The 27,717-nt window shown below is 39.0% G+C and overlaps 2 pseudogenes; both read left to right on the plus strand.

Moving 5' to 3' along the window:
* The first annotated feature begins 786 nt into the window (after positions 1 to 786).
* LOC131298942 (ABC transporter B family member 15-like) lies at positions 787 to 10,405 on the plus strand (annotated as a pseudogene).
* A 6,964-nt stretch (positions 10,406 to 17,369) lies between these two features.
* LOC131298947 (ABC transporter B family member 15-like) lies at positions 17,370 to 27,500 on the plus strand (annotated as a pseudogene).
* Positions 27,501 to 27,717: the final 217 nt, after the last annotated feature.

Genomic DNA, 27,717 nt, shown 5'->3' on the forward strand with positions numbered 1-27,717 from the left:
AGACTTTAGATACATGATGCTGTGTTAGTGTATGGGAATATCTTCTCCTCAACCGTATGACTTCTTTTTTTCTTTTCTCTCCACTACTTTCAGGTTGGAATGCAATAGGTTTACTAATTACTATCCATTTCAAACGAGGGCCTCCAATTTCACTCTTAACATCTTTTTTCTTTGCTTTATTTACCAATTGTAACGAACTTCAAGAGGGATGGAATGATACATTATTTTCACATTTTTGCACTATTCCTGAGTTGCACATGCATTGTGTTTCACTTGGACTCTAGTTTATATACAGACCTATATATGTATATTTCTGTTTATAAATTAGATATATAACCGTATGCGCAGTACATATGATAAAGGTTTTTTTTTTTTTAGGGAATTTAAAATTGGGGCAAGTTTTGTTCATTTGGGAGATCAAAAATGGGTCAAGGATTTGAGATTTAGCTGAGTATGTGGTGGCTGAATTGGTGATGGTGGTGGAAGGGGGTTGGTAGACAAATAGTGTGGTGGAGGGAGGAGGCTGCTGTGGAGATGGTGTGAATGGGCAGTGGTGGTGAGAGGGTGTTGGGAACTTGGTGTGTCCGGCAAAGATGGTGGTGGTGGGAGGTAGAGGTGATGATATGAGTTGGAGTGGGAGGTACGTCGGTGGGTCTGTGGGGGTGTTTGGAGGATTGGGCTGTGAAGGGAGTGGAAGGAGATGGTGTGGTGTTGAGAGGGAGAAGAGGGCTAATATCGGCATTTTAAGAATTTTAACTGCGTACATCATCAACCGCAGTTGCTCAATGGTGGGGGAATCATAACCCAACTCAAGACCATAAGGGAGGTGACTGTAATTTCTTAAACGTGAGGGGGAATCTCCCCCACAGATTCAGGGGAGATTAGTGTACGTTGCCCTTCGAACTTGAAACCAATTGCAAGAAAGACAAACCACTAACCGCTAGACCACAAGACTATCAACTACATTCTTTGAACTTTTGAATGCTATTCAAAGTACAGAGTCGTTCGAAAAATGCGGGTCCTAATTGTTGGAATGAAAAAGAACGGACGATTACTGTGTATGAAAATCGTATCCAAAATGTTATATACATTATGCAACCGCTTAATGCTGATCCATTGTTAAGGTGTTTGAAAATATAAAGCATACGATAATTATTACCTCTTTCAGGCGGGGCCCTATTTTAAGGCCTAATCTGTAGGTTCCTTGGTGGCCTCCTAGTGGCTTATGCTAAGGGACGGCCCTGTATATGGACTTTTCTTCTACGTATATAGTGATGAATGAGTTTTGTTTGTTGAGTGACAGAATGCAAAGATGCTGTGTTACGTGGCGCTTGGGAGATGGATAGCTTGTTTCCTTGGTGGGTTTTAGTGCAAGAACATTTTATTTTGTTTTTGTCTTCATTTTCCATTGTGTTTCCCGAATGGGGATTCATCTGGGGCCTTGCGGGTGTTTATTTTTTTCTTGTTTTTTGGTATATTTTGTAGTGGGCTATTGTTGGACAAGAACAGCGCAAAGACAGGCATCAAGAATAAGATCAAGATATTTGAAGGCAGTGCTAAGGCAAGAAGTGGGTTACTTTGATTTGCATGTCACAAACCCCGCGGAAGTCATAACCAGCGTCTCTAGTGACAGTCTTGTAATTCAAGATATTATTAGCGAAAAGGTTGGTAGAAAATTAATTTATCAAAACTGCTCAAGACGGGTTTCCAAAAAGTACCAGTCATAGAGATTTAATTTATTTGAATTTTCTTTAGCCGTTAGCGAAGTTTTGGTTTTTGTTTTTTTATATCTGCTGGAGACAAATCAAGAAAGTATATTGTTACCAAAGTTTTAAAAAAAATATACTAAGCATAAAAATATGCTTAAGAGTTGATTTTTTTAATTTCTTAAAAGAAGTAGCACCCATCATATGTTTTTTACAAGAATACGTTTTGAAAAGAAAAATCCAGCCTTGTAGGTTCGAATATGCCTGAATTTCACAAGGATGAGACGATGAGTTTCTTTGAGAGTTTTTTTTCGAGGTTATTTTTCATTTGTTTTCATGCAAATTACATTGTTTTTTCCCAGCATATTTTCTGTACAAATTATTGTCGCTTCATTTCAGATTAAAACACCCATCGTTTTACTTCACACTTCACAATCAAGAAATTTCATTTGGACAAGTTTGGTATAGAAGTCTTTTTTGAATTGGGATGTCTAATTGGTTTCAATATCAATACAGGTCCCAGTATTCCTGATGAACTTATCCACATTCATTTGGGGCTACATAGTGGCTTTTTTTATCCTATGGAGGCTAGCAATTGTGGCGTTCCCCTTTGTGGTACTTCTTGTAATCCCTGGTTTGATGTATGGAAGTGCACTAATGGGAATAGCCAGAAAAATGAGGGTGGAATACAACAAGGCTGGGACAGTAGCAGAGCAAGCAATCTCTTCTATTAGAACTGTTTACGCCTTTGTTGGAGAGAGCAAGACCATAGCAAATTACTCTGCTGCCCTTCAAGGGACTGTCAAGCTGGGGCTAAGGCAAGGATTGGCAAAAGGGTTAGCCATTGGTACCAATAGCATAGTATTTGCAATTTGGTCCTTCACAGCTTATTATGGTAGTAGATTGGTCATGTACCATGGAGCTCACGGCGGCACTGTTTATGTGGTGGGGAACACCATGATCATCAGTGGGCTGTAAGTATCTATACCCTCTTTACATTCTTTCTCTTTTGGATATGGCTTTGGACTGCAAAGGTGCAATCAAAGTGATTGCAACCGTCAGTTAGCGTTTTCAATGGTCCAGATTTGTTTTGAAATTCGTACCGGTAAGAATAAACTTTACCGATGAGAATATTCAACAGATCTGAACCATTACTTGTCAATATGAGCGGTCCAGATTAAACTGTACACACTTCCCTGCACTCAAAGAAGCCGGATCCTTCTCTTTCTGCCTAGGTTCATGTTACTGGGTTTTGCGCTTGGCTTAGATCCTTAATGGGTATCTTTGTTATGTTGAAATCTTTTAAAAGCTCACATATATCATTACTTGATCAGAGCACTGGGTTCCAGTTTATCCAACCTGAAGGACTTCTCAGAAGCATTGGCAGCAGGAGAGAGAATAATGGAAGTAATAAAACGAGTACCCAAAATCGATTCCGACAACATGGACGGCCAAATTCTCCCTTCTGTTTTCGGAGACATCGAATTCAAAAATGTCAAATTCGCCTACCCATCACGACCTGAAACGCCAATTTTCCAAAACTTCAACCTAAAAATTCCATCGAGTTTAACATTGGCATTAGTCGGAGGAAGTGGGTCTGGGAAATCGACCGTGATCGCACTTCTACAGCGGTTTTATGACCCACTGGCAGGAGAGATTTGTCTCGATGGGGTCGCCATTGATAAGCTCCAGTTGAAGTGGTTGAGATCTCAGATGGGGTTTGTGAGTCAAGAGCCTGCACTTTTTGCTGCTAGTATTAAAGAGAACATACTTTTTGGGAAGGAAGATGCTAATACGGAAGAGGTTATTGGTGCTGCTAAAGCTTCTAATGCTCATACTTTCATTTCTCACTTGCCTCAGGGTTATGATACCCAGGTTTGTGTTCTCTACTCATCCTTTGGCTCTCCTTTTGCTCTATCTTTATTCAATTTTTCATTGGGAAACTCTGTTCTCCTAGAGTTCACATTATTTAAAAATGAGTGCACTGATTCTAAAGAACTTGGTTCGTCGTGATTCTTACTACCTATGTTGAATTTTATCATATAACTACGTATAATATTTTTATATCCTCTGTATCCCATTAGTAAGACCTGTCTTGAGTTTTAAATGATGATTCGAAATGTTCATATTGAAGATACTATAGAGTGGAACAATTGTTCTGAAAATCAGCTCGACCTGGTCCGGAAATCAAAAAGTACGAGAATAAATCAAACTTCGTTTATTGAAATTGATGGTAAATAAAGTTATAACATACGCAGCCCATTTATCTATAAAGTATATCTCGTTCATGTGTCCTTTTATGTCCGATCAAGCTTCTTCTTTTTTTCTGAAAATTAATGCTTGTATTAGACTGCAAGCCTTATGAAATGAACGGGTTGGACTAATGTTTTGGAGTTGGGAGGGAACCCACAAGTATGAAAATGTATAGAGAGATGAGATATGGAGGGAACTCAAGGTTAAAAGAAGACAAAAACGATGTTGATGTAAAATGTCATACCAACTCGTCGGAAATGTAAAACGAATTCGACAATAGATGTTTATTGAGTCATTGCTGGCTGCATATTCAGACAAGGAGGGATTCTTGAACTGGGTGTGGAGGACATATTTGAAGTTGGGGCCGGGGCTCTTTGGTTGGGTTCTATTCACAAGTGAAAGCTTGTGCAAAATAGTTTTGGAAGGGGTTTCAGGCTTACGATGATCAGTGGGATTAGTTCCGGTCCTTCCGGATAATATATAAAAATAAAAGAACAGAGTATGCCTTCCTGAGCAACACTGATTGTCTTCTTTAGATAACCTTTGTATCCCTATTTGTTTTACAATGAACTGTTTACAACAAGCAAGTGAATTATGCATCAGAAAAATCTTTTGGACTGAAGGGGGCATCCTGTCTTGTACCCTCTTTGTTTTGTATTGTCATTAAGCAATATTCCTAAAAAGATTGGAAATGACTTCTCTGCCGTCCCTCTGCAGTCCCCTTTGGGACTGCACCCTCAGGTTGAAGCCTTTTGTAGGCCCTTTCCGGATCTTCCAAAATGATTGGAACCATTCATGTTTTATATCTGTCGAGAACATGAGTCATGCCACATATCGTGTCAATGGGGTATCGATAGATATGATTTCGCTTCTTTTATCTTGAGGTAAATGGGTTCTAACTTCTACGCTAGTGTGCCAACTGTCAACATGGTTTCTCCAAGATAACTGAATATCGAAATCATATTTATCGATACATGGTCAACATGATTTTTGGCATAACTAATGTTCTCAGCGAAATCTAAAAAGTGTACAATTCTGATCTCTTGGGGGTCCGAGAAGGGCCCACAAAATGCTTCAACCAGAGGGTGCAGTCCCTACAAGTGAAGCTATCTCCACAAAAATACTCCTTAATTCCTTGGAGGTACACTGAACCTAATACTCCCTTATTTTAATGTTATCGTATAGACTAAACCTAACAGACTCATTCTGTACTTATCAAACCACTTTTATAAGTTTTTGTTTGTGAAGTTTTGACACCAATCACACTCATTCTGTCCAGTGCTACAGTTACATATTCTGGCAAATAGCCAAAGAGAATGTTCTGGACAGAAAAAGATGGGACATAGGATCCCATGTACGAGTAGTGGAGTATGTATTCAAATCAATGCGTTTGTTCTTCTAAACAAAAGATGGGTGCTCCTAGGTGTGTGTAGGGGTTGTGTTTGTTCTCAGTTAAACAACACAAATTGTTATAATGATTTACCTAGAAAATGTAGTTTTCATTTTCAATGATTTAATTCTGGAAAACACCATTTTTCTTCATATATGATTCATACCAAATGTGTGGCCTCTTTTTATTCATCACTTTGAATTTAAAACTTGAGATAAGACAAATCAATGACATATTTGCATCAGTCTTGTAGCCTTACATAGGTTGTGTATATCAAGATTACTAGGTGAATATCGTTTTCTTTAGTCTTTGGACCATGAGATTTTTCCACGGAGTGTTTATTGGAAATCCCCAAATTATGGAAAGCTACACCAATCGATATCAACAATATCATCAAATAATTTGTCTACAGTGCTCATACACAATTTGTTATCACTGATAAGAGTATAATTTGTTCTTCCATCTAGGTGGGTGAGAGAGGGGTGCAAATGTCAGGGGGACAAAAGCAACGAATAGCAATTGCTCGTGCCATAATCAAGGCAACGCGCATTCTTCTATTGGACGAAGCCACAAGCGCATTGGACTCAAAATCAGAGCGAATAGTCCAAGAAGCACTTGATAACGTAGTCGTGGGCCGAACCACTATCATCATCGCCCACCGCCTCTCCTCCATTCAAAATGCCAATGTCATCGCCCTCATCCAAAATGGCCAGGTAACTATGAAGTTCAAAAGAAATCTAAAACTGGGAACTAACAATTATTCCGAAGAATAGCGATTATGTCCAAGATCGTTCACAGCGAGTAAAAAACTAAGTTACGGTACTCTCAATTTATTTCTAATTTAATTCTGCAAAAGATAAAAGTTTGGATTTTATTTGATTAAACTAGAAAGCAATTTAAAGGTTTTGGAAACAAAAGATAAAGAGGACTGGGGTTTAGATTCAACCTCCCCTTGTAGTATAATTGCAACGAAAGCACCAAAACCAAGGGGAAGGCACCGCCCCTTTCTGAGGAAAACAATTGGAGAGAGGGAGGGAACCTATGTAGCACCGATACTCCAAAAGGGCGCCGTGTCCACGTATTGGACACGGGGACACGCGGGGACACGTATTGGACACGCCACATGGCGTGTCCAATAATTTTTATTATTTTTTGATAGGGGACACGGCGGGGACACGGCTGGGGACACCGCAGGGACATAGCTGGGGGTCAAAATGTAACATTTTTAAAATTTTTGGGGGTTAATGTCAAATTATTCAAAACATTTGGGTTAAACTGTAATTTTTCCTTTGAAATTTTTTTATACAATTTGTGAAATTATTCATATACAATGGTTCATAATTTTATATATATATATGTACATATATTTATTTATTATTTATTTATACACGTGGCGTGTCCCCCGCCGTGCCCGTGTCCCCATTTTTTTAGAATTGCCGTGTCCCGTGTCCGTGTCTGTGTCCGTATCCGTATTCGTGCCCGTGCTACATAGGAGGGAACAAATTGAGGATACAGTGGACTAACGAAAAATTGCTAGCAGGTAGTGCAAACTGGCTCACATGATGAACTAATCCACAACAAAGATGGCCTGTATGCATCCCTTTTCCAGCTCCAACAAACAGAGAAGAACAGAGAAGAAATTTCATCAAATAGCACTTCGACGTTGCCAAATAACCTAAAAATGGATTTGAACAACATTGGTAGTCGAAGCTTATCAATTATGAGTCGATCCAGTTCAGATAACTCAGTTGCCCAAAGTCAGAGACTCGACCATTCTTCTATGGCTAATGTAGAACAAGTTTTTCCAGTACCCTCATCCCGAAGGCTTTTCGCAATGAATTTACCTGAGTGGAAGCAAGTGATAATGGGGTGCATAGGTGCGGTTCTATCTGGTGCAGTTCAACCAGTTTATTCGTTTGCATTGGGATCGATGATTTCGGTGTATTTCTTGCCCGATCATAATGAGATCAAGTATAAGACAAGGATTCATTCTTTGTTTTTTGTTGGGTTGGCAATTTTTTCGTTGTCGATTAATATAATCCAGCATTATAATTTTGCCTATATGGGGGAGCATTTGACAAAGAGGATTAGAGAAAGGATGTTGTCCAAGATATTGACATTTGAGGTTGGGTGGTTTGATCGAGATGAGAATGCTAGTGGTGCTGTTTGTTCTCGTCTTGCTAAAGATGCTAATGTGGTGTGCTCTCTCTCTCTCTCATAATCAATTTGTCAAATCTGTTACAGCCACGTTATCATGTAACAAGATTTTGCGTTTTTTTTTTTTTTTTGCTTTCTTGTGGCTTTACTTTAGTTTATTGACCTGACAGCCTATGAGTTGTTTCTTAGTATGACTCTATTACAGAAACACGTTTACTTGGTACTAGTATGATTGTGAAAAGTTTCAATTGGGAATATCAATAGAGAAAGTTCAGACCATCCAACACGTATTGGATAATTAACCAAGTGACAATTCAGAATTAGCATCTTGATTAACTATGATATTTTGGTGGTTGTTGGGGAATAAAGTGTAGCAGATAAAGCCAATCATCTCCTTGATGGTGGTTTGACTTGGGTGAGATTCCAAGTATCTTTTTGGGTTTAAATGATGTAACTGTTTAAGACCTCATTCTGTATAAGAATTCTGTGCAGAACTCCTATTTGTATTTTGTACTCCTATATCGCATCACACATTCACACATCGAGACCACCAAATCCTGCACACCTGTGGATTGCATATCTATTGCTAAATCTAATTCCACTTTGGTGTTCCACGATATTGCAGGCGATCTATCTCTAGTGGGCGATAGAGTAGCACTACTTATCCAAACCCTTCTTAAAAGGATTATACAATAAAATTTCTCTACGGAAAACTCTTTACAATTATGTAGTTCCGGAAATTAGGATTGTTGAAATTATGAGTCGCAACTTGGGGTGTTTGGTTTAAATGCAGTAACTACTTAATGCCCATCATTATATATCACAAATTTCTAGAATGCTCCTATTCATGTTTTGTATGTAGCATGACACATTCACATTAGCTCAGAAACTCATGCACAGCGATGGATAGCGTTTTGTGTTGTTTAATCTAGTTCCACTTTGGTGTTTCACAATGTTGCAGCTGAGATCTCTGGTGGGCGATAGGGTAGCGCTCCTTATCCAAACCTTCTCGGCAGTAACCATAGCTTGCACCATGGGCCTGGTCATCGCATGGAGGCTTGCAGTTGTTGTGATAGCAGTTCAACCCCTTATCGTCATCAGCTTCTATTCCAAGCGTGTTCTTCTCAAGAGCATGTCCAAGAAGGCCATCAAGGCCCAAGACGAAAGCAGCAAGCTGGCTTCTTAAGCAGTCTCCAACCTCCGAACCGTCACTGCCTTCTCTTCCCAAGCCCGAGTCCTCCAAATGCTCGAAAAAGCTCAAGAAGGTCCACAACGCGAAAACACCCGACAGTCATGGTTTGCTGGTCTTGGGCTTGGTACCTCCCAATGCCTCACAACATTCACTTGGGCTTTCGACTTTTGGTATGGAGCAAGGCTTGTTTCCGAAGGCTACGTTGGGGCCAAAGCAATGTTTGAAACTGTCCTGATCTTATTCAGCACAGGTCGGGTCATTGCTGATGCAGGAACCATGACTAATGACCTTGCAAAAGGGTATGATGCAGTCAGGTCGGTTTTTACTGTATTGGATCGTTATGCTGATATTGAGCCTGACAACCCAACTGGCTACCAGCCCAACAAAATAACGGGCCACGTGGAGCTACACGATGTTCGATTTGCATACCCGGCTAGGCCCAATGTGATGGTATTCAACGGCTTTTCTATCCAAATTGAAGCGGGAAATTCAACAGCATTGGTTGGACAAAGTGGGTCTGGGAAATCAACCATCATCGGATTGATCGAGCGATTCTACGACCCACTTGAAGGTCTTGTGAAAATCGATGGTCGCGATATAAGATCATACCATCTAAGGTCACTAAGGAAGCACATTGCACTTGTGAGTCAAGAGCCAACTTTATTTGCGGGGTCCATTAAAGAAAACATGATGTACGGAGCATCTGATAAGGTCAACGAATCTGAGGTCATCGAGGCAGCGAAGGCAGCCAATGCTCACGATTTTATCGCTGGCTTAAAAGACGGGTACGATACGTGGTGTAGGGACCGGGGATTGCAGCTATCCGGTGGACAAAAGCAGCGTGTTGCAATAGCCCGTGCAATTCTGAAAAATTCAGCTATATTGTTACTAGATGAGGCGACGAGTGCGTTGGATAGCCAATCGGAGAAAGTGGTACAGGACGCGCTTGAGCAGATGATGGTGGGGAGGACTAGCGTGGTGGTCGCCCACAGATTGAGTACAATAAAAAACTGCGATACGATTGTTGTTTTGGATAAAGGTAAGGTGGTGGAGCAAGGGACCCACTCTTCCTTGTTAGGTATGGGTCCCACCGGAGCATATTACTCTCTGCTTAGCGGAACCAGAGGTACTGTAATGCACCCCGGTGTAGTGCGAAACACGGACTGTTGATCTCGTCAATCAACGATTACGATGTGTTTTTAATTTTTGACCGGTAAAAGATTATTTTTAATCTGAACTGTTGATTGATGAGATCGACGGTTGTGTGCCGCCTTACACGTGCATTACACGGGGTGCACCGGATTCTAAGTGGGGATTTGAGGGAAAAATTAGGCATGGGGATGAACAAGAACAGCAGTATTGGCTCATTTGGTTTCATTTTCATGCATTCCGATGGCTTTGATAAGTTGGTAATGGGCCTCGGATTCCTCAGGGCCATCGGCGATGGGTTTTGTGTGCCCATGATGTTCCTCTTCACTGGCAAGATTATGAACGATGTCAGCGGCTCTTCCACTTGCACAGCCGATAACTTGTTTCATAACGTCAACAAGGTTCTCAATCTATTCACGAATCTCTATCCCAAGTATTTGGAGATTTTGAGCTTTTAATATTGACTTTTGATACTTGTATTTGTTGATATTCCACTAGAGACTTTTTATACTTACTGATGTTGATATTCAAAAGTTATAACATCGGTGTCTTTTAGAATCTGAGACTTTACAAAATTAATTTCCAAATCAAGATTCAAAAATATCAAAAGTGATACCCACCTTTTAAAATCAACTTTTAAACCACTCTATAAGTTGCCTTTTTAACTCGAAACAGAAAGTAGTAATGTTTTCAAGTCGTAGCCGCAAATTTATATAATTAGGCAAACAAAGATGCTACATGCACAACGGTTGTGCAAAACATTAAACACAACCAATCTCCATCCGTTCATTGTTGTAATAAATGGTCAAGATTCGTTCAAATTTTTCTTTGGAAGAGTTAAACTTTTCTTTTGAAGAGTTTTTTTAAAATCTAGAGCGTCCAAACACATCTGAACGGTCAAAATTGGTTATACAACACACACAACGGTTGTGTGAGTATCATTTCCAAGGAAAGTTTGAACGAATCTTGACCATTTATTACAACAATGGACGGATGGAGATTGGTTGTGTTTGATGTTTTGCACAACCGTTGTACATGTAGCATCTTTGCACAACCTAACACATGCATGCAACTTTGTTTTGGAATTTTTTGTCTAGTCCCTTTTCCGGAATGTAACATACCTAATTTGATTTTCTCTGTTAAGAAAGCGTTTAACTATCAGATTATGTTAAAAGTAGCCACAGGAAAAAAAAAAAAAAATTTTGACTGTGTTTTAGACAAATTTATAATTTCCGCACATATTTTCAAAAGTAAAATAATTAAATTTTCATATCTAAACCAATCATTTCAAAGTAATCTGAGGGGAGTTGATAATTTCTGCACATATTTTCATATCTAAAAAATTGACTATGTTCTAGACAAATTTATAATTTCCGCACATATTTTCAATATTTTGAGAAATACACTTTTTAGTGCTGAAAGTGACTTTTTGGGTTAAAAAATTATTATTTCTCAAAATACTTGGGTAAAAGTAAAGAAATTTTATTTTTTCGATTCGTCTCATCGCGACGAATCAATAGCTGACAAAAGTTTGGCGCAAAACTAACAAATACGAAAAAAATTCAAATAAGAACAAAATTCTAAGATTTAAATTAAGTTTAAGTTGAGTTCATAAGAACGCAGCCTACGAAGAGAAAGAACGGAGGAGGAGGAAAGGAGTGTTGCTCGGCTTGCATTTTGTGATGAGATGGTAATTGTAATTCCATAAACACATGATTGTTCAAAAGCGAAAGTTCAATGGAGACCTACTTGTGTGCAATTTATCATTTAGTGTTTATAGGGCATCGCTACATACATGGTGCCACAACATTCTTCTCCACTACACCTTTTTATTTTCACCTCTACTGAACTCCCTTTACCATTGGATATGTATCTTCACTATTTAAAGATTTCGGGTTCCTAGGTGTGCCTGTAACCTAGGGTACATAGATTTTTACGATTTGCTTATTACAACGTCCGGTAGGCAAATACATGCATGCAAGTATCAAAATTATATCAAACAAAAAACAAGTCTACAATCATTATGAAGGGTCTTTTTTAAATTTCTTTTAATGAGTTAATGTATTAGGTGTTCAACTACGAATTATCTAGATTGATGGGTGTTCATAGTATATTGAGTTGAGTGTTCAAATATAGAATAACATAATTTGGCTATTTAAATTGGATTGATTTTGTGGGTTGAGTTTTTGGGCCAGGTGTTCAAATTTTTTTCGATTGGGTGTTCATTCATATTTGAATTGGGTGTTCAAAAAAAAGGCTAGCCTAAAATTTCAACATGTATTATGAACAAAAAAAAATTTGGGGGGTGTTCATGTGACCATCCACATCTCAATGTGAAGCCGCCAGTGGGAGGGTTGGAATAGAGAGAAGGGCCGTTGTTCGATGGTGTTTGGAGTAATGAAGGGGAAGTGAAATTAATCGATGTTTTGCCATTAATGATCTTGGCCGTTGATTTTATAGTGGTCATGAGTCGTGTTATTAATAGGACTTCAGGATCCTCCAATTCCCCTAGGATTGGAACGGAGCCAAACTTATTGCATTTTTTTTCTTTTTCTTTGTCAAGTGTAAAAAATTAAGGAACACATGCACGCAAATCTCGTTTGCACCTTTAATATTCTCACCGTCAGTCTTGCCATATCTTCCCAAATCATATGATGACCAATCCATTATTGAAATTATGGATGTTAGGGATCGGACCCAAGATTAAGAAAAGGGATTTTATGTATTAACAACTCTTAATTTGTCCAGTGCATTTGCATTGTCATCTAGTACGTACCAACTAAGCATCCAGACCATGTATATATAATAATGCGCCCAATTGATTTGTTTTTGGGAAAAGCTACTGTCAGCCCAAAGGGCGGACCATAGTGATTATCACGCGCGCGTTAGTCACGGCTTCTTCAATGCACTGACAGATTCATTTGAAAATTGTTGAAGTTGTGAACGAAATGACAAATATAGCCCCCGACTTAATAATGTTGACTCACCCAACTACTCTCTGCGGATCAAAAAAAAAAAAAACTACTCTCTCTCTCTCCTCCATTGACGATCCCCAATAGCCAAGTTGTTCCTAAAATCTGGCAGGGGCTTTTTCCGGCATCTCTCCATTTACTTTTTCTTTTGCGATTTTCAATTTTTCCCATCGTGTATGCATCATCTAAAAAAATAGCACTACACTTTCACCTTATTTTTTATTGAATTCTGCAATTTATGGGTTTGATAGCCCAGTTGGATGTGTGAAACAGGGGGGAATATGGCTCTCTCACTCTTGCCTGTACTCTTTCTCGCATAGCTCAACAGACATGGGTCCTTTTTTTTTATCGACAACAAACATGGGTTTTACTCCCCTGTGTTTTTTTTTCCTTCCATAGATTACTCAAGGTTTTCTTCTTTTATAGATCTAGATACGATTTCTATATATATTTTTTTTTTGGTTACCGATACAGCGGAAGGATAGATGTCACTTTGATTGGGTTGGTGATTGGCTTGTATTGATTTGTGCAATTCTTTGGCTATGGCCTTCTTGTTCTTCCATTTATGCCGTAGTCAAAATTAATATGGGAAGTGGTACACAGAGAAGAGAGATGCATTAATCAACTGTTAGGCACGATTCGGTGCTAAACCAAGTACATTAGAATTGGGGCGGCAAGCACTTGATAAATTTGGGAATCAATTTTGTTAGAGTTCTCAAAATAGTATTGGTTTGTGAGGAGAAAATTGGGGAAGCGCCTTCAGAGTGGAGCTGGGTTCTTGTATGAGAGAGAGGGAATTGGTTAGGGACGCAGTAATGCTACACACACAGCATTGGTGCACAGATTTATTGTGGGGCCCACTATGGGTCCCACACAAGTAATCCGAGCCGTTCATTAAATGTAAAATATTTTTTCAAGGGCTTCCGCAAAAAATCAACTCAATTCGATACTTACAGATGCTCGATTCAATCATTTAACTTTTCATTCGAATTTCAGGATAATGAAAATTTAGATGATTAAATCAAGCACTTATAAGTATCGGATTGAGCTGATTTTTCGCGGAGGCCCTTGAAAAAATATTTTACATTTAATAAATGGCTCGAATTATTTGTATGAGACACGTAGTGGGCCCCATAACAAATCTGTGCACAAATGCTGTGTGTAGCATTACTGTTAGGGACGGGTAAGGAATGAAGGCTAAAATGGAAATTCTACAAGATATGACAGTACAAAAAGCAAAAGTTAGTCTGAGATTTTTAAAGTTGGCATAAAAGATGTCAGAGCATAGACACGTGTTGTGCAGTCCATTTAAGTCCCTTATTTTACCGTCTTCCAACCATCCGCCCAGTAGGTTGATATTAGACGAACCGTTTGTTTTTTAATATGTTGAAAGATTTGTACCAACGATTGGACAAATTTTTTATCGATCCAGGAGAAGCTCAAAGAAACATTTTAGTTTATGAGACATTATGTACGACCTTATTTCAATAAGAAATATTTCCCCATCGAGGTGAGTCAAACCTTGATCCTACCTTGTAACATGTTCACGATGTAGACATCTCTCTCTGTCTCCTCACTAATCAAGTGGCAGCTGTGTGAGAGAGAGAGAGAGAGAGAGAGAGAGAGAGAGAGAGAGGCTTGGGGATGAAAAAGAAGAGCATTATTGGCTCATTCGGTTCCATTTTCATGCATTCGGATGGCTTAGATAAGTTGCTAATGGGACTCGGATTCCTCGGGGCCGTCTGCGAAGGGCTTTGTCCGCCCTTGACGTTCCTCTGGACTAGCAAGATTATGAATGATATGGGCAGCTCTCTTGCTATCCCCGCGGGTAACTTCACTCATAACCTCGACAAGGTACTATCTCCCTCTCTCACACACACTGAATCCATATCTCCCTATCCCAAAGTTTTTTTTCCCCTTAACAAAATGGAGAAGATTGTATAAATAAAACCGTTGTTTTTTCATTTCGAGCCAGACGCAAATAGCGGCACTCGCAATATATTATATATTCATCTAAAATCAACAGTCTCAAAAGAGATAAAGTGTTAGCCAAAGATAAAAGACAACAAATACCCAGACGATCAGAAGGACTCCAACCAAGTATGAACGCACCAATAAATTTTTAAAAACTACAGATCTAACAAGCTATTACAAGTTGCCTCACCAAAAACACCGTGTAGGATAATAGCATTGTTGACACGGATATCATTGTGAAGCAACATTGTCTCTAAAAGAAAACCCTATCTGTAAAACGAAATATTCTCCTAAAGACGAAACTAAGAACTTTGTATTATATAATTGCCCTTTCATGTTCTATTTCATGGATCATAACATTTTTCTTTTGCCTACCGCCCCGCCATCTCATGCCAACCCTGTCGTTGCCATGGGCAAGTAGGCTTTTTTATAAAAGCCGAAATTTGATACTCCTTCCATCTCATTTTGTTTGTCCATTTTCGTTATTCGTATCGTTCTTTAAACACTTAGGGCCCGATTGGATGGCGTATAAGTTTTGGGTATATTATTTATAAAGGGGGGATAAAATAGTAAAGGGTATTAGTTAAGAAGGGATGACTCACATTGATGTAACATTTATGGAGGGGGGATAAAATAATATTTGATTTGGATGAAAGATAAATTTGTGGTATAAGGAAGAGTGTATAATGTAAAAAGCTGTCAAATGACTCATTTGCATTTATGCAGTATGAAATTAGATTATTCATTATATAATAACAAAATTCAATAAAATTAATTACTTTTCACAATTTAAGGAATACTAATTTAGTTTACAAATAAAAATAATTAATTTAATATTTATAAATAATAAAAAATCAATTTCAATTTCAATTATATTTAATTCAATTTGTGGTTTGTTTAATATGAAAATGTACAAATGTTAAGTTGAAATGCACCAAATCATTTTTCCTCTTTCCTTAATCTTCTCTTCTTTGTTTTTATTTCCACACAGAGAGAGAGAGAGAGAGAGAGAGAGAGAAGAAGAAGAAGAAGAAGAAGAAAAAGCTGCTGCTACTCTCCGATCATGGTGAACATCTCTCCCTCTCTCTCTCTGTCTCTCTGATTTGTTGTTGATGTTCATCTTTTTCTTCTTATTTCTTTTCACTGTTTATCTCTCTGAAATTTAGGGTTTCAAATTCAAAATTGGGGGTTTGTGGTGGTGGCGGTTTGTGGTGGTTCTGATGGTTTGTGTGTGTGTTTTTGTGTAGGTGTGGTGGTGATCTCCTCTTCTTCTTCTTCTTCTCTTTTCTTTTTTGATCGGTCTTCTTCTTCATCTCTGTTAAACAGAGCAAGAGAGCCGTTGGGGAGGGGGGATGAGGAGGGGTGTTTTGGTCAAAAAATAGGTGTATTAGGCCGGATAAATTATGGAGAGCTCAAGGGGTGGCAATAATTTAGCACCTCATACACCGGATTGAGGTGTATTTGTGAAGAAGGGGGACTGAACAATACAAGAGGAAATAGGCTTGCCAAACCCAGCTAAAACTGTCCCATCACCCCTAAACCGGGTGTATTCCACAATACACCCACCCAAAGCTGCATCCAATCGGCCCCTTATAAGTCTCAATCTATAATATTTTTCATAATTTTGAAAACTTTGTATTATATACCAAATCGAGAACTATCAAATAAGATTCATATTGTATGTTTTTTAAAATTCATATTGAAGATATAAGTGATTAAAAACTAACACGAGTATCAAAAAATACAAACAAAATGGGACGAACGGAGTAGTAATTTGGTCTCACTGAAAGCTTTGATTTGGTGCACTGGATTTCACTCATAGCTAGACTTTAAAAAATGGACAGTTTTTATTAAATATTACCTCTGTCCGTTTTTATTTGTCCACTTTCACTATTTCACACATCTTAAAAAATTGTACATGTCTTTTCAATACGAATATCTAAAAATATGCAATATGAATATTATTTGATGGATCTCAGTTAGCTTTTATTATGCAAAATTTTTAAAATCATGAAATTCATAATAAATTGAAAAATATAAATAATTTAAAATATTACACGAATGTTGTAAATGAACCAACAAACATGGCCGAAAGGAGTACACAAATTTCTTAGAGTTCTCTATTCTTTTGGACTTAACTTAAATTTAACTTAAATTTGAAAATTTTTTCTTTTTTTTTTGCATTTGTTAGTTTTGAACCATATTTTTTTGGGTATTAATTCGTCTCGATGATAGGAATCAGAAAAGTAAAACCTAAGTATTTTGAAAAATAACCACTTTTTGACGCAAAAATGTCATTTTTGCGTCAAAAAGTGGTTATTTTTTAAAATACTTGGATAAAAATAAAAAAAATACTTTTGTGATTTCTCTCATCAAGACGAATTAATACCCCAAAAAAATTTAGCAAAAAATTAACAAATGCAAAAAAATTTAAATAAGGACAAAAAATTTCAAATTTAAATTAAGTTTAAGTAAAGTCTAAAAGAACGGAATCCGTGGGAAAGCTACGTACGTTATCCTTCCCTGAGGTTTGGGTTTAACACGATTTCATCCCTCTAGTTTTTTTTTTTTTTTATCCTATTTCATCCCTCTAGTTACCTGCATCTCTCTCTCTCTCTGATGTTCAACCGTTGGGCTCGTCGCCGCCGAGAATACCAACCACCCGCACCCAAAGATCCCTCTCTAACGATGAATCAGATTAGGGAAGGAACACTCATGGCCTCTCATCCTCAACTTCCTAGGAAGAATTACTCACTCTGCGAAAGAAAATTGGAATGGGGGTTTGTGTGTTCTCCCTCTGGCTTTACTCAATCTGAAACGGCACCGAGGTGAGTATCTGGTATTTGGTGTTTGATTGACATTGTTATTAAAGCATCTCGAGTCTTTCACTCAAATTTTAGAAACAATCCCAACGGGTTGCCCAGGTTGTCAAAGCCTGTTTGTTACGTTTCCAGGGGCGGTCCTAGGTTGGTATAAGGGGGAATCCGGCCCCTGAACAACTTCAAAGTTCAAACATTCTCACGTATCATACTAACTTTTAGGTTAATCTGCAAAATTTTCATTGGCCCCTGTAAGTCCCTTGAGTGGAAAAAACTTTTTAAATTTTTATATTTATGGGTGTGGGGTAAAAACCTCTAAATTTTAAGTTAGCAAGTTAAGGGAGTCCTTAGTAGAAGCTTGGTGTGTGTATATATGTTTGTACATATTATAGATACATAACAGACTTAACAGTATACGCAATACCATTGGATAAAGGTTTTTTAGTTTAGGAAATTTAAAATCGGGGCAGGTTTTGTTCATTTGGGAGATCGAAAATGGGTCAAGGAGTTGAGATTTAGCTGAGGATGTGGTGGCTGAATTGGTGATGGTGGTGGAACGGGGTTGGTAGACAAATAAGAGTGGTGGAGGGAGGAGGTTGAGATGGTGTGAATGGGCAGTGGTGGTGAGAGGGTGTTGGGGACTTGGTGTGTCAGGCAGTGATCGATTGAGGATGGTTGTGGATCAGCAACGATGGTGGTGGTGGGAGGTTTTTTTGCTCGGAGTGGTGGGAGGTTGAGGTGATGATATGAGTTGGAGTGGGAGGTACGTCTGTGGGTCTGTGGGGGTGTTTGGAGGATTGGGCTGTGAAGGGAGTGGAAGGAGATGGTGTGGTGTTGAGAGGGAGAAGAGGGCTAATATTGCCATTTTTAGAATTTTAACTGTGGTCATCATCAATCACAGTTACTCAACTAACGGAGGGGGGGAATCATAACCCAACTCAAGACCATATGGGAGGTGACTGTAATTTCTTAAACGTGAGGGGGGATCTCCCCCACAGATTCGGGGGAGATTAGTGTACGTTGCCCTTCGAACTTGAAACCAATTGCAAGAAAGACAAAACTGCTAACCGCCAGACCGTGAGACTATCACCTGCATTCTTTAAACTTTTGAATGCTATTCAAAGAACAGAGTTGTTCGAAAATGGGGGTCCTAATTGTTGGAACAAAAAAAAACGGACGGTTTCTGTGTATGAAAATCGAACACAAAACGTTATACACATTATGCAACCGCTTACTGCTGATCCATTGTTAAGGTGTTTGAAAATATAATTTATACATTAACTATTACCTCTTTCTGATGGGGTCCCTATTTTAAGGCCTAATCTGTGGGTTCCTAGGCAGCCTCCTAGTGGCTTATGCTAAGGGACAGCCCTGATAGGCTACGTATATATAGTGATGAATGAGTTTTGTTTGTTGAGTTACAGAATGCATAGATGCTGTGTTACGTGGCACTTGGGAGATGGGTGGCTTGTTTCCTTGGTGGGTTTTAGTACAAGAACTTTTTATTTTGTTTTTGTCTTCGTTTGTGTTTCCCGAATGGAGATTAATCTGGGGGCCTTGCGGGTTTTTATTTTTTCCTGTTTTTGGTATATTTTGTAGTGGGCTATTATTGGACAAGAACAGCAGAAAGACAGGCATCAAGAATGAGATCAGGATATTTGAAGGCAGTGCTAAGGCAAGAGGGTTACTTTGATTTGCATGTCACAAACCCCACGGAAGTCATTACAAGCGTTTCTAGTGACAGTCTTGTAATTCAGGATGTTATGAGGGAAAAGATTGGTAGAAAATTAATTTACCAAAACTATACAAGACGGTTTCCAAAAAGTACAAGTCCTAGAGATTTAATTTGTTTGAATTATCTTTAGCCTTTAGCAAATTTCTACACTAAACATTATAATATAAGAGTTGATTTTTTACATTTTTAAAAGAAGTCGCACCCATCATATGATTTTACATGAATACATTTTCAAAAGAAAAATCCAGCCTTGTAGGTTAGAATTTGCCTGAATTTCGCAAGGATGAATTTCTTTGAGAATTTTTTTTTGAGGTTTTTTTTTTTCATTTTTTTCATGCAAATTACATTGGTGTTTCCCAGCATATTTTATGTACAAATTATTGACGTTTCATTTCAGATCAAAACACCTATTGTTTTAGTTCACACTTCACAAAATAAGAAATTTCACTTGGACAAGTTTTGGTATAGAAGTCTTTTTTCAATTGGGATGTCTAATCGGTTTCAATATCAATACAGGTCCCAGCGTTCCTGATGAACTTATCCACATTCATTTGGGGCTATGTAGTGGCGTTTTTTATTCTATGGAGGCTAGCAATTGTGGTGTTCCCCTTTGTGGTACTTCTTGTATTCCCTGGTTTGATGTATGGAAGTGCACTAATGCGAATAGCCAGAAAAATGAGGGTGGAATACAACAAGGCTGAGACAGTAGCAGAGCAAGCAATCTCTTCTATTAGGACTGTTTACGCCTTTGTTGGAGAGAGCAAGACCATAGCAAATTACTCTGCTGCCCTTCAAGGAACTGTCAAGCTGGGGCTAAGGCAAGGATTGGCAAAAGGGTTAGCCATTAGTAGCAATAGCATAGTATTTATAATTTGGTCTTTCACTGCTTATTATGGTAGCAGATTGGTCATGTACCATTGAGCTCACGGCGGCACTGTTTACGCAGTGGGGACCACCATGATTATCAGTGGGCTGTAAGTATCTATACCCTATTTACATTCTTTCTCTTTTTGCCCAGGTTCATATTACTGCATTTTGTGTTTTGCTTAGATCCTTAAAGAGTATCTTTGTCTTTGTTGAGATGTTTTAAAAGCTCACATATATCATTACTTGATCAGAGCACTGGGTACCAGTTTATCCAACCTGAAGGACTTCTCAGAAGCATTGGCAGCAGGAGAGAGAATAATGGAAGTAATAAAACGAGTACCCAAAATCGATTCTGACAACATGGACGGCCAAATTCTCCATTCTGTTTTCGGAGACGTCCAATTCAAAAATCTCAAATTCGCCTACCCATCACGACCTAAAACTCCAATTTTCCAAAACTTCAACCTAAAAATTCCATCGAGTTTAACAGTGGCATTAATCGGAGGAAGTGGGTCTGGGAAATCAACCATGATGGCGCTTTTGCAGAGGTTTTATGACCCACTGGCAGGAGAGATTTGTCTCGATGGGGTCGCCATTGATAAGCTCCAGTTGAAGTGGTTGAGATCTCAGATGGGGTATGTGAGTCAAGAGCCCGCACTTTTTGCTACTAGTATTAAAGAAAATATACTTTTTGGGAAGGAAGATGCTAATATGGAAGAGGTTATTTGTGCTGCTAAAGCTTCTAATGCTCATACTTTCATTTCTCACTTGCCTCAGGGGTATGATACGCAGGTTTGTGTTTTCTACTCGTCCTTTGGCTCTATCTCTTTATTCAATTCTTCATTGGGAAACTCTGTGCTCGTAGAGTTCACATAATTTAAAATTGGTGATCTAGGTTTTTCTACCAAGCAAAATTTACAGAACTAAAAATGAGTATAAATTCTAAAGAACTTGGTTCGTCGTGATTCTTACTACCTATGTTGAATTTTATCATATAACTACGTATAACATTTTTAGGACATCCTCTGTCTCCCATTAGTAAGACCTTTCCCGAGTTTTAAATGATGATTTGAAATGTTCATATCGAAGATACCGTAGAGTGAAACAATTGTTCGGAAAATCAGCTTGACCGGGTCCGGACATAAAAAGTACGTGAATAAATCAAACTTCATTTATCAAAATTGATGGTGAATAAAGTTAAAACATGCACTGTCCACTTATCTATAAAGTATATATCGTTTAAGTGTCCTTTTACGTCTGATCAAGCTTCTTTTTTTTTTTTTTTCGAATTTAATTTATGTATTAGACTGCAAGCCTACGAAAATGAGTGGGTTGGATTAATGTTTTGGTGTTGGGATGGAACCCACAAGTAAGCATAAAAATGTATAGAGCGATGAGATATGGAGGGGAACTCAAGGTTAAAATAAGACAGAAACGATGTTGATGTATAATGCCACACCAACTCATCGGAAAGGAAAGATGAATTCGACAATAGACGTTTATTGAGTCCCTGCTGGCCACATATTTGGACAAGGAGGGATTCTTGAAACCTGATGTGGAGGACATATTTGGAGTTGGGGCCGGGGCTCTTTGGTTGGGTTCTATTCACAAACGAAAGCTTTTGCAAAATAGGAAGGGGTTTCAGGTTTACAATGGTTAGTGGGATTGGTTCCGGATTATAGAATAGAGTATGCCTTCCTGAGCAACACTGATTTCTTCTTTAGATAACCTTTGTATCCCTATTTTTTTTTACTAAGAACTGTTTACAACAAGCAAGTGAATTATACATCAGAAAAATCTGTTGGACTGGGTGGGGGGGCTCCTGCACCCCAGGTTGAAGCCCTTCTTAGGCCCTTTCTGGATCTTCCAAAATGATTGGAACCACTCACGTTCTAGATTTGTTGAGAACGTGAGTCATGCCAAATATCTTGTCGATCGGGTATCGATAGCTATGACTTTGCTTCTATTTATGTTGAGATAAATGGGTTCTAAGCTAGTGTGCCAACTGTCAACATGGTTTCTCCAAGATAACTGAATCTCAAAATCATATCTATGGATACATGGTCAACATGATTTTTGGCATAACTAATGTTCTCAGCGAGATCTAAAATGTGTACATTTCTGATCTCTTGGGGGTCCAAGAAGGGCCCACAAAATGCAGTCCCTACAAGTGAAGCCATCTCCACAAAAATAGTCCTCAATTCCTTGGAGGTACACTGAATGGCTGAACCTAGTATAGTTGTATTCCCTTTCTTTAATGTTCATATAGCATATTGAATAGACCAAACCTAACAGGCTCATTCTGTACTTATCAAACCACTTTTATACTGTATTTGTTTGTGAAGTTTTGACGAAAATCACACTCATTCTGTCCAGTGCTACAATAACATATTCTGGCAAATAGCCAAAGAGAATGTTTGGGACAGAAAAAGATGGGAAATAGGATCCCATATAGGAGCAGTGGAGTATATATTCAAATCCATGCTCCGGATGAGCACTTCGCAGTTTCAAATCCTGTCACTGATAAGAGTATAATTGTTCTTCCATCTAGGTGGGTGAGAGAGGGGTGCAAATGTCAGGGGGACAAAAGCAACGAATAGCAATTGCTCGTGCCATAATCAAGGCACCCCGCATTCTTCTATTGGACGAAGCCACAAGCGCATTGGACTCAAAATCAGAGCGATAGTCCAAGAAGCACTTGATAACGTAGTCATGGGCCGAACCACTATTGTCATCGCCCACCGCCTCTCCTCCATTCAAAATGCCAATGTCATCGCCCTCATCCAAAATGGCCGGGTAACTATGAAGTTCAAAAGAAATCTAAATCTGAAACCTCGTGTCAGGAAAATAATACAAAATAATTAGAATTAGAGCTTGGGGAGGAAATGGTCTGTGTTTTTGTACCAAAAATAAATTTATAAAACTGGGAATTAACAATTATTTCGATGAATAGCGGTTAAGTCCGAGATCGTTCACAGGGAGTAAAAAACTAAGTTACGGTACTCTCAATTTATTTCTAATTTAATTCTGCAAAAGATAAAAGGTTTGGATTTTATTTGATTAAACTAGAAAGCAATTTAAAGGTTTTGGAAACAAAGGAGAAAGAGGACTAGGGTTTCGATTCAACCTCCCCTTACAATATAATTGTAACAAAATCTAGGGTTTCATTAAACTTGTAGAACAGACCACCATTAGGGTAGTGATCCCTATACTAGTGTCTTTAACCCTGAATCTCCATCATGGATACTACCCATCCCTCACCAGCAGTCGTGCTCTAGATGAGCACTTCGCGGTTTCCCCACAATGTGCACCACCGCGAACCCCTAAATCGAACACCTCAAAGTGCAATCGAATCCCTCAATCGAAGCACACAAGCCCTCAAACGAATCCCTCAATCGAAACCCAGTCAATACCCCATATCCATCGCTAAAATCTCAAACCCCAAAGCACCTCAATCGAACCCCAATCTCAAGGCCTGTGACCGAAGGGAAAGCACCAAAACCAAGGAAAAAACGAGTGGGGGGGGGGGTGGGTGGGTGCGGGGAAGAAATAGAGGATATAGTGGAGTAACGAAAAATTGATGGCAGGTAGTGCAAACCGGCTCACATGATGAACTAATCCATGTCAAAGACGGCCTGTATGCATCCCTATTCCGGCTCCAACAAACAGAGAATAACAGAGAAAGAAATTTCGTCAAATACTGCTTCGACATCGTCAAATAACCTAAAAATGGATTTGAACAACAATGGTAGTCGAAGCTTGCCAATCGTGAGTCGATACAGTTCAGATAACTCAGTTGCCCAAAGTCAGAGACTCAACAATTCTTCTATGATTAATGTTGAACAAGTTTTTCCAGTACCCTCATTCTGTAGGCTTTTCGCAATGAATTTACTCGAGTGGAAGCAAGTGAGAATGGGGTGCATAGGTGCGGTTCTATCTGGTGCAGCTCCACCAGTTTGTGCGTTTGCATTGGGTTCTTTGATTTCGGTGTACTTATTGCCCGATCATAACGAGATCAAGTATAGGATGAGGATTCATTCATTGTTTTTTGTTGGGTTGGCAATTTTTTCGTTGTTGATTAATATAATCCAGCATCATAATTTTGCCTATATGGGGGAGCATTTGACGAAGAGGATTAGAGAAAGGATGTTGTCGAAGATATTGACATTTGAGGTTGGGTGGTTTGATTGGGATGAGAATGCTAGTGGTGCTGTTTGCTCTCGTCTTGCTAAAGATGCTAATGTGGTATGCTCTCTCTCTCTCTCTCTCTCATAATCAATTAGTCAAATACATTGGCACAATTTTTGCACAAATAGTCAATTATTGAACGTTACAGCCACATTATCCTGTAAAAGATTTTGCGAGTTTTTTTTTTTTTTGCTTTCTTTTGGCTTTACTTAAGTTTATTGACCTGACAGCCTATGAGTTGTTTCTTAGTATGACTCTAATACAGAAAAATGTTTCCTTGGTACTAGTAGCCATCCTGTCTTTTGATTGTGAAAGGTTTCAATTAGGAATATCAATGGAGAAAGTTCAGAAATAGATGGGGACATCCAACGCGTATAGGATAATTAACCAAGCGACGATTCAGAATTAGCATCCTGATTAACTATGATATTTTCGTGGTTGCTGGGGAATAAAGTGTGGACGATAAAGCAAATCATCTCCTTTATGGTGGTTTGACTTGGGTGAGATTCCAAAGTATCTTTTTGGGGTCTTATTGTTTAACTTAAAGTGACCCCTTTGGTGTACCTAGTGTTTTTTGACAGAGTAGATAAAGTCTCCAAATGTTGTTCTAGTTGTGTAGTGGTGTTATCGCTTATCACAGCACATGCATCTGTTAAATATACAAAGTTTGCAAGCCTCGTATATTTGACCTAATAACAGTTGTGACCTGACATTGAAGAAAGTAGTGTGTGACGCTCTCTGAGTTTACAAACAATAATTTCTTGAACAGATTTTACCAACAAAAAATTTCCGTGGTAAACTCTTCAAGAACAATGCAGTTTTGGCGTTGTTGAAATTTTTCGTCACAACTTGGGGTTTTTGGGTTAATGATATGACTGTTTAAGACCTCATCATTCTGTGTATAAATTCTGTGCAGAACTCCTATTTGTATTTTGTATATCGCACCACACATTCACACATAGCAGACCACCAAATTCTGCAGACAAGTGGATTGCATGTCTATTGTTATATCTTCTTCCACTTTGGTGTTCCACAATATTGCATATCTATTGTTATATCTTCTTAAAAGGATTATAGAATAAAAATTTCTCTATGGACTCTTCACAATTATGTAGTTTAGGATTGTTGAAATTATGAGTTGTAACTTGGGGTGTTTGGTTTAAATGCAGTAACTACTTAATGCCTCGTCATTATATATGACAAATTTCTAGAACACTCCTATTCATATTTTGTATGTAGCATACATGTTCACATTAACTCAGAAACATACCACCAAAATCATGCACACCGATGGATAGTGTTTTGTGTTGTTAAATCTAGTTCCACTTTGGCATTTCATAATGTTGCAGCGGAGATCGCTGGTGGGCGATAGGGTAGCGCTCCTTATCCAAATCTTCTCGGCAGTAACCATAGCTTGCACCATGGGCCTGGTCATCGCATGGAGGCTTGCAGTTGTTGCGATAGCAGTTCAACCCCTTATCGTCATCAGCTTCTATTCCAAGCGCGTTCTTCTCAAGAGCATGTCCAAGAAGGCCATCAAGGCCCAAGACGAAAGCAGCAAGCTGGCTGCTGAAGCAGTCTCCAACCTCCGAACCGTCACTACCTTCTCTTCCCAAGCCCGAGTCATCCAAATGCTCGAAAAAGCTCAAGAAGGCCTGCAACGCAAAAACACCTGACAGTCATGGTTCGCTGGTCTTGGTCTTGGTACCTCCCAATGCCTCACAACATTCATTTGGGCTTTAGACATTTGGTATGGGGCAAAGCTTGTTTCCCAAGGCTACATTGGGGCCAAAGCAATGTTTGAAACCGTCCTGATCTTATTCAACACGGGTCAGGCCATTGCTGATGCAGGAACCATGACTAATGACCTGGCAAAAGGGTATGATGCAGTCAAGTCAGTTTTTACTGTATTGGATCGTTATGCTGATATTGAGCCTGGCAACCCAACTGGCTACCAGCCCGACAAAATAATGGGCCACGTGGAGCTACATGATGTTCGGTTTGCATACCCGGCTAGGCCCAATGTGATGGTATTCAACGGCTTTTCTATCCAAATTGAAGCAGGAAATTCAACAGCATTGGTTGGACAAAGTGGGTCTGGGAAATCAATCGGATTGATCGAGCGATTCTACGACCCACTTGAAGGTCTTGTGAAAATCGATGGTCGCGATATAGGATCATACCATCTGAGGTCACTAAGGAAGCACATTGCACTTGTGAGACAAGAGCCAACTTTATTTGCGGGGTCCATTAGAGAAAACATCATGTACGGAGCATCTGACAAGGTCCACGAATCTGAGGTCATCGAGGCAGCGAAGGCAGCCAACGCTCACGATTTTATCGCTGGCTTGAAAGACGGGTACGATACGTGGTGTGGGGACAGGGGATTGTAGCTATCCGGTGGACAAAAGCAGCGTGTTGCAATAGCCCGTGCAATTCTGAAAAATTCAGCAATATTGTTACTAGACGAGGCTACGAGTGCGCTGGATAGCCAATCGGCAAAAGTGGTACAAGACGCGCTTGAGCGGATGAAGGTGGGGAGGACTAGCGTGGTGGCGGCCCACAGATTGAGTACAATAAAAAACTGCGATACGATTGTTGTTTTGGATAAAGGTAAGGTGGTGGAGCAAGGGCTTCCTTGTTAGGTATGGGTCCCACTGGAGCATATTACTCTCTACTTAGCCTCCAGAGAAGAAACTGAGGGAAAATTTAGGCATGGGGATGGACAAGAGGAGCAATATTGGCTCATTTGGTTCCATTTTCGTGCATTCGGATGGCTTTGGTAAGTTGGTAATGGGCCTCGGATTCCTCGGGGCCATCGGCGATGGGCTCTGTGTGCCCATGATGTTCCTCTTCACTAGCAAGATAGGATATCAGCGGCTCTTCCACTTGCACAGCCGATTACTTATTTCATAATGTCAACAAGGTTCTCAATCTATTTACGAATCTCTATCCCAAGTATTTGCAGATATTGAGCTTCTAATATTGACTTTTGATACTTGTATTTAACGATGTTCCACTAGAGACTATTTATACTTGCTAATGTTGTTGATATTTCAAAAGTTATAACATCTTTTAGAATCTGAGATTATACAAAATTAATTTCCAAATGTAGAATCAAAAATATCAAAATTGATAGTACCAAAGGGAGATTTAAAAATTCATCCTCAAATCTCATCCTGCGTAAGTATTCATCCTGTACTTTTTGAACAGTTATGTTTTCATTCTTTCAGATGGTGAATTGCCTATCTTATCCTTTTAATAAAATATTCAAATATATGTATATATTTCCTTCCTAAAATTATGGGATCATTA

This window comes from Rhododendron vialii, chromosome 8a (genome assembly GCF_030253575.1).
Source record: "Rhododendron vialii isolate Sample 1 chromosome 8a, ASM3025357v1".
In the NCBI taxonomy this organism is placed as follows: Eukaryota; Viridiplantae; Streptophyta; class Magnoliopsida; order Ericales; family Ericaceae; genus Rhododendron; species Rhododendron vialii.